This window comes from Rattus norvegicus, chromosome 4 (assembly GCF_021556685.1).
Source record: "Rattus norvegicus strain SHRSP/BbbUtx chromosome 4, alternate assembly SHRSP_T2T, whole genome shotgun sequence".
NCBI lineage: Eukaryota > Metazoa > Chordata > Mammalia > Rodentia > Muridae > Rattus > Rattus norvegicus.
The window spans coordinates 3536670-3545181 of NC_141537.1; the positions used below are offsets into that span (position 1 = coordinate 3536670).

Consider the following 8512-nt stretch of genomic DNA (forward strand, 5'->3'; position numbering starts at 1 on the left):
AATCACAGAAAGAAAAAAGGTGGAGGCAGAGTTACCATGAAAGGTTTTTGGGGCCTGGGAATCAGATGAAAGGGACAGAGAGACTACTAGGCCACAGAATATGTTGCTTATCAATTATATTGAGAGGTTACAAAGGGAATGTCAGGTTTGAGGAAAGCAGCCAGTTAGACAGGACTGTGATCTAACACTTCCCTGCTTATGAAAGAAAATTCAAAAGTCACATCCAGCTGGAAAGTCTTATGAATACTATGAAGTACCTGTTAATGTGGGGAGCCAGGACTGCCCAAGGCTGTCTGAAAGACCTGGACAAAGGAATAACTGGAACACTAGTTCTATGCCCTTACTCAGGATCAAACTTGCCAAGGCCTGTCTGATGCTGAAGCCAATGTCTTAAAGGAGTCAAGGTTGAGGGAAGAAACTCTTCCCTTAGGTTGCGGTTATCACTTCTTAGGCAGCTGTAACTGTGGTATCCCATGTTCTTTTCATCAGCATTGTCTGACTTAATCATTTGCTGACTTAGTTCTTCCCCATGTACAACCACCAGTACCCCCAGGACTGAAAATTATAAATATGATTCTACAATTTCTAATAAAGTGCAAATAAATTTCAAGCAATCTTCACAAAAATGTTTACTAACAGCAATCACATTTTAAATCAGACAAACTAAAATAAATTGAACACCATGTGCTCCAGCTGTATATCCTCTGGACATAACCCCAAGACACCAAATTACTACAGAGGTACTTGTACAGTTTTACCCATTGTTGCTTAGTTCCCAGCAGGGAGGAAATGCAATTCATATGAATCCTAATGCGGTGACTGCTCTGCTTTTCCTATCAGTTATTTTGCTATACTGCCACTATGCCATCCTCATCGTGCAATTCTAGATAGCACAGTAATCTATGACTCCAATATATAATGTTTGACTATGTAATTGCAAATATTGGAAGAGAAATGAAGTCTTAAACACTGCTATATATTTATTTAAATGTCCCTGTTTGTTTTATTCCAGAGACTGTGCTGCAAAAGGTACATACCCACTTCTCCCTCATTTCCTCTGCTGAAGGCTATGTGGCTCAGTCTTAATTCTCATGTGATAAAGTATCAAATTCTCTGTACTATTTCAAGAGATGTATCTCTCTTATTCCTTTTCTATTTAAAGAGTCTAAACTGTCCTTATATCAAACTATGCTGTCTATATAACAGGCAAACCCAGAAATATCAACGGTGCTTCACAAGGTGAGTATGCAAAATACGGTTTTATAGAATTGCTTGTAATGCATCTACTCCTATTTTTATTTTCTGGTCTATTCAGGTGTGTTTTATAATATCCACCTGCAGAGTGATTTATGGAAAATTACAAACAGAAGCAAAAACAGAAAACAATTAAGATCTGTTATCAAATCTTAAGCAAACATTCATCACACTAGGACTGGGAAATTGCTCAGTGGGTAGAAACATATGGACATGGGTGTGAATATTCAGCATGTATACATAATGCCAGGCATAGGAGATAGCTACACATAACTATTACCTCTGAATCCTGAGGGCTCGCTGACCAGTTCTCCAATCCCACACTGAATTTCTAGTTCAACAAGAGAACTTATGTCAAGAACAGTGAGCAGCAATAAAGAAGACATTTGAAATCCTTCTCAGAACTCCAAAAACACATGCACAGATGGGTAAAGCCACACAGTTACAGGCATGCACCACACACTCACATGCACCAACATTCTTACAACACACAACACCACAGATACATAGAAAATGGTTAAGGGACTGCAGGGTAATTCTTAATTTGCTGTTGTCACCCAGCATGTATCTTAGATACTGATAATAACCAAGAAAAGATTAAGCTAGAAGAGAATTTATCCATAGTTTTAACTTTTGCTTTATTTTAATTAAAATGCTTTCATAATTTTACACAAAATACTATATCCAGATTTATGGAAATCTAGAATCACTCAGGACAAAAACTTTTGAGCATGTCTGAGAGAGAGACATCAGACTGGAAGAGGCCCTCCAGCCAGAAGCTGGAACCCAGATGCCCTTCAACAGAGGAATGTATACAGAAAATGTGGCATATTTGCACAATGAAGTACTACTCAGCTTTTAAAAACAATGACTTCATGAAATTCATAGGCAAATGGATGGAACTAGGAAATATCATCCTGAGTGAATTAGCCCAGTTAGTAGATACTAGTCCAAAGCTTGGAATACCCAAGATACAATTCATAGACCATATGATGCTCAAGAAGGAGGAAGAACAAAATGTGTACACTTCAGTCCTTCCTAGAAGGGGGAACAAAATACTCAAGAGGGAGGGGAACATAGGGACACAGAGTGGAGCAGAGACTTAAGGAAAGGCCATCTAGATGCTGCCCCATCTGGGGATCTATCACATATGCAGCCACCAAACCTAGACAGTATTGCTGATGCCAAGAAGTCCTTACTGATGGGAGCTTGATGTGGATGTCTCCTGAGAGACTCTGCCAGAACCTCACTGATATAGACAAGTCCATGGGGACTCCAATGAAGGAGTAAAGGAAGAGCTGAAATGGTTTGCAAACCCATAAGAACAAGAATATCAACCAGCTAGACTAACCAGTGCTCCTAGGGATTAAACTACTACCCAAATAGTACTCATGTAAAAGCCTATTGCTTCAGTTGCATATGGAGCAGAGGATGGCATTGTCTGGCATCAATAGGAGAAGCCCTTGGTCCTGTGAATGCTCCTTTCTCCAGTTCAGGGGAATGGTATGCTATTGAGGTGTGAATGGGTGGATGGGAGGAAAAACACCTTCATGGAAGCAGGGGGTGGGTTGTGGGAGAGTGGGTAACTGGGCAAGGGAATATCATTTGCAATGTAAATATATAAAATATCAAGTTAAAAAATGTTACCACTGCTCTTAATAACACTATATAAGTTTTTAAAATCCATTTGTCAAAATTCTTACTAAGTCTGTTTCGTTTTCACACATGGACTAGGATGGATTAACACCATATCTGGGAATATCTTCTCAATATTAGACATAACATCTGAATATGTGATTATTTATATCCATTTTTTTGTTCAAGAATCCAATGCCAAAGAAAATTTCCTCTTTTTGATTAGCATGGAAAATATATTCAAAATAAGCTAATTAAATAAAGGATACTTGAGTGTATACACATTCATATACATATTCATATATATGAATATGTGTGTATGTATGTATACATGAGGTAGGCCTCCATCAAAGAGCATCTAGGCCTTAACAGTTTCCTCAGGCCTTCATGTTTTACCTAGACCTTTAACAGCCAGCAGCTTTGCCCTCTGAGCAACCAGTCTACAGAGGAATTCATAGAGAAACCCTGTCTGAAAAACTAGGGGAGGGAGACAAACAGATTAACAGATCTTGCTCTCTTTCTCTCTCTCTCTCTCTCTCTCTCTCTCTCTCTCTCTCTCTCTCTCTCTCTCTGTGTGTGTGTGTGTGTGTGTGTGTGTGTGTGTGTGTTCAACTGAGGAGGCACTGGCAAATAAATGTTTGCCCCTCCTGTCTAATCCAGGCCACCCCAATACTGCCTTTCCTTTTCCTTAGTTTGTTTGGTTTATTCCAAGTTAATAATACCTGTTTCTTTAATTTCCTCTTCATTTCTTTATTTGAGTCAGGGGTCTTTGCACATAAGCCCTGGAAATCAGTACCTGGATCAGGTCTGCATCCTGCTCACAGGGTTCTACCTACCTCCACCCCTCAAGTGATGCAATAAAAGACATGCATCACCACACCTGGTTTCTTTTCACTGTACATTTACTTTAGTTCCAATGTTCATTCAGGTCTGAGAGAGGGGGGAGGGAAGGAGGGAAGAGAGACAGAGAGTGACAGAGAAACAGTTGGCAGAGAGGGAGAATTGTAGGTTATTGTTCCATCTCTTAAATCACTGTCTGTTGTTCGCCATCTTGGCAACCATGCCCCGACACCCTACCTTGGATAAGATCAAGCATAATGGAAGCAACCATATAATCCCTACTTAGTCGCACTGAACACTCCAGTCATCACTACCTGTGGAGAATTGTAAGGGAGCTCCTCTGATCTAGAGAGTAGTACCCTTGAATGAGATGAGAAGCACAACAAGCATTATTTGTTTTGAAATATAAGACATGGAAAGAACTACATGTGTGGATTTACAGACAGAAAGACAGAGAGACAGAGAGACAGACAGAGAGACAGAGAGACAGGACGGACAAGACAGAACAGGACAGGACAGGAGAAAAAACAAGAACAGAAACAAAAACTCAAAATGGAAGTCCAGTTCCAAATAGTCTCTGTCTGCACTGTCGCTCTAGTGTTGGTGGTCCAGCTTATAAAAGCTTATACATGGGTGGGTGCGGGAAATGCTGCTGGGTGTTCGGTTCAGGTCCAAGATTATTGCATGTAACTAGACATTGCATCTAGATAAGTCTTCCTATATTCCTCTCCAGTGCTGAGACCAAAGTGTGATCAAAGTCAAGCATCACCATGGGTGCCTTCCTTTTCATTTTTTCTTTCATCCTAGGAAGTGTGTGTGTGTGTGTGTGTGTGTGTGTGTGTTTGTGTGTCTGTGTGTAGAGAGAGAGAGAGAGGGAGAGGGAGAGGGAGAAGGAGAGGGAGAGGGAGGGAGAGAGAGAGAGCGAGCTTTAGAGAGAGAGCTTTAAAATCAGCACTCAAGACTTCTTTCTTCCTATCCCTATCCCAAGCCCCCCAAACCAGGAGCAAAGCCACCAGCACCAGAGACAGAGGAAGATGAAATCTCTAGTATGAAAAACTAGAGGAGGAAGATAAACAGATCTCTCTCTCTCTCTCTCTCTCTCTATCTCTCTATCTCTCTATCTCTCTCTCTTCCTCATAATTTGTTAAAGTGTTCTTTTTGTGCTGTATGGATTCTACTTTATTAAGCAAGTTTCACATCGTACTAGCTCCAAAGAGGAGTCAACAGTCTCTTGGCGTGCAAGCAGTTGTTGCCTGCTTTAAATATTTTTTGGTGTTTTTGTTTGTTTGTTTGTTTCAAAACCCAGGGCCTGCCTTCATTCAACAGATCCAAACCCAGTTCTCCGAGGGGAAAATGGAGTCAAGTCTGAAGTCACTGACATTTAAGTCATCTGCCATTGACAGTCATAGGAGATGGGAATATCGTGCTTTCTCCAATGGAGATTCACCTGGGTATGCATCAACCACATATAAAGACAGGCCTGGGATACAACGGGGTGGTGGATGGGGAGGAAGGATCTGGAAAGAGCTTTGCGATGAGAAACTATGATCAGAATGTTGCTCAGAAAACAAAATTTGTACTTTAAAAAAAACAACAACAAAAAAAACCTCCCGATATCTCTCCAAAAAGGAAAGGAAAAAAAAAAACTACAGCAGAACTTTACTAACTGCAAATGTTCCATCTCCCTGTATCCAACCACTCCACTCCCAGATAGGTAGATGACAGTTTGCTCTTCTGTCCCAGTTGGGCTATCGAGGTTAAGAAAAGGGGAACCACCTCTGCGTTATGTGATACACACACAAAATAAAAGGTGTGGATAGATGTGCCTGGCATTTTAAGATGCTCAGTTTCTTTGTAAGTTTCATTTTGTTTCATTCTTTTAAAGGTTTATTTATTTATTTTCATTTATATGAGTATACTAAAGCCCTTTTCATATAAACACGGCAGTAGAGTACATGGGATATCCCTTTGCAGAGGGTTGTGAGCCACTATATGGTTTCTGTGGCCTGGAACTCAGGACCTCTGGAAGAGCAGAGCAGTGAGTGCTCTTAACCTCGGAGCCATCTCTCCAGCCCTTCACAAGCTTTATTTAACTAAACATTAAACATTAATCAGAAACGCCAAATCCTGTGAATATGGTCCAGATTCAGCCTTACTTAGAAATCCAGAGCTGGTAGGGCGAGGCTGGGAGTGAGCAAAGGGAGTCTTCCTCTTTCCCTGAGGGTGTGCTATCAATTCCATTACCATTTCCAAACAGCTGGGTGTGAGTCTAACTAAGGTTTTCTTCAGTCATTTGCCATTAGCCAGAGCACTGAAAGGACAGGGAGGGATCAGACATTCACGCTGAAATCATCACTCACTGATTTCAGGCAGAAAACTTGCCGCCCCTAAAGAGGCACCGCCCTAGCTCAGCACTGAAGCAAAGCATGCTAGGGCAGCAGCAGTATTTCCCTTACAGACCTTCAGGGAAATGCATATTCTCCAGCCCCACCCCACCCCACCCCCTCTCAGCTAGCTCCCGTCCACCCCTCCCCCTCCCCCCACATACAGGGAGGAGGCCTTGTGTGTGTGCAGGGGAAGGGGATGGAAATATCGCTTGAGAGAGGGTTCGGGTCTCCCAAACAAATAAATAACTAGAATCTTCATTTATTTACTTTACTTCATCGAGCATACCAAGGAAGAGGGAAAAGGAACAGGGAAACTAGGCCAACTGGTAGAGCTCCTTTCATTTTGTTTCACAAGGAAAAAGCCAAAGAAACAACACTCCCTGGTTTTCCTGAAAGGAACAGGATGGTAAAAGTTGAAACATCAGCTCGCAACTTAATACTTTGGCTTTTAATAAAAGGGCCAACAGATCTACCTCCTATTTGGTAAAAAAGAGAATAAAAAAAAAACACAAAAACGTTCTGTCAGCCAACTTCCCTTTAAACCTCTGTTAAACAGGAAGACTGTTTTTTTAAAACATCATTTTAAATATTTAAATATGTATTTGTGTGTGTGTGTGTGTGTGTGTGTCTGTGTGTGTGTCTGTCTGTCTGTCAGTCAGTGTCTTCTGTATGGAGAGGATGTGCTGTAACACTCGGGGCGGGGTGGTCCGGGGCCCACGGGTGATGCTGCACCGCCCCCAGTCACCTTCCCTGCAGGGCCTTCCCAGCAGTCCCATAGCCGGTTTTGGCACACCTCCAAGCCAAGGTGGAAGGGAGCCCAGTCGCGGACGGGGGGGCCGGGGGGAAGGAATGGTCACCCACCAACCCCACCCCTGGCCCCAACCACGTGCCCAACCGCACCCCGCGCCCGCCGCCTGAGCGCCCGCCGACCCCCCTGTTGGGAGGAGTGGACAAGGCGACGGAGGGACGCATGGAGAGGGAGAAAGATGCACGGGTGGAGGGGTCAGGAGGAACGGGGAGAAGGAAAGACCCGCTTGGATCACTGGCACAGCCGAACGCGCGCCTCCGGGTTGAATCCTCCGGGCGGACTGTGCTGACCCACCCGTTTACCTCTTAACGGTTTCACGCCCTCTTGAACTCTCTCTTCAAAGTTCTTTCCCACTTTTCCTTACAGTACTTGTTGGCTATAGGTCTCCTGCCGGTATTTAGCCTTAAATGGAGTTTACCACCTGCTTTGGGCTGCATTCCCAAGCAACCAGACTCCTGGAAGATCCGGGCCCGGCGCCCCTGGGCCCTCTACCAGCCTCACACCTTCCACTGGCTGGGCCTCAATCAGAAGGACTTGGGCCCCCCACAACCGGCGCCGGGGAGTGGGTCTTCCATACGCCACATTTCCCGCGCCACGGCACTCGACGGGGATTCGGCGCTGGGCTCTTCCCTGTTCACTCGCCGTTACTGAGGGAATCCTGGTTAGTTTCTTTTCCTCCGATGACTAATATGCTTAAATTCAGTGGGTCGTCACGTCTGATCTGAGGTCGCGGTCGAGAGGAGAAGGAGGAAAGGAGGGCGCGCACGCGGCCATGGGCGGACAGATGGAGAGGAGAGCAAGTGGGCGCCAGGGTCCCAGGCTGGGGTCTGCGACCTCTCTATCCCGGCCAGCCCCCACATCCCAGGAGCAAGTCGCGTCAGCAAAGGGCTGGTGCCCGAGCGGTCGGCACCCGGCAGAGGGGGGGGGGGAGGAGAGGTACCTGAGACCGGCCCCAGCGGGTACGGTATGACTCCCCCGTCCGACCCTCGCAGGTCGCTCTCTCTGAGCGCACTGGCGGGTGCCTGGCGGCGGAGGACCCAGTGGGCGGTGCCCGCCTCCCACCAGACCGGAGGAGCGATGACGGGCCCCTCTCGGCCCCTCTCGCGCCCAGGCACCTGACTGGCCCACGCCGATGCGTCCCCAAGGTGGGGAGAGCGGGCGAGGACGGGAGCTGGAGCGGCAGAGCGAGCAGGAATGAGCCACGAGAAGGGTGGTCGGCTCCTGGTGCCGGTGGACGGGGAGTTCGAGGCCCACAGATGGAGGCCCAAGCAGATCCACTGGGCGTGGACGACCAACGGACGCCGCCCAAGTCTGAACTTCGGGAGATGGAGGGCCAAAGGAAGAGGCCTTGCAAGCAGAGACCCAGCTGCGCGACGCGCCCCACACCCCCAGGGCGATGAAACCGCAGGGGGCGTGGCAGTGATTGATCCTCAAGCGCCTCTCAGACAGGTGTAGCCCCGGGAGGAACCCGGGGCCTCAAGTGCATTCAAAGTGTCCATGATCAATGTGTCCTGCAATTCACATTAATTCTCGCAGCTAGCCATGTTCTTCATCGACGCACGAACCAAGTGATCCACCGCTAAGAGTC

At 45.9% G+C, this 8512-nt stretch overlaps 1 non-coding gene across 1 annotated transcript; it reads right to left on the reverse strand.

The window, feature by feature from the left end:
• Positions 1–8359: 8359 nt before the first annotated feature.
• On the reverse strand, positions 8360–8512 carry LOC120095374 (5.8S ribosomal RNA). Its single transcript, XR_015687325.1, has one exon. It is a non-coding gene; the product is annotated as a 5.8S ribosomal RNA (ribosomal RNA).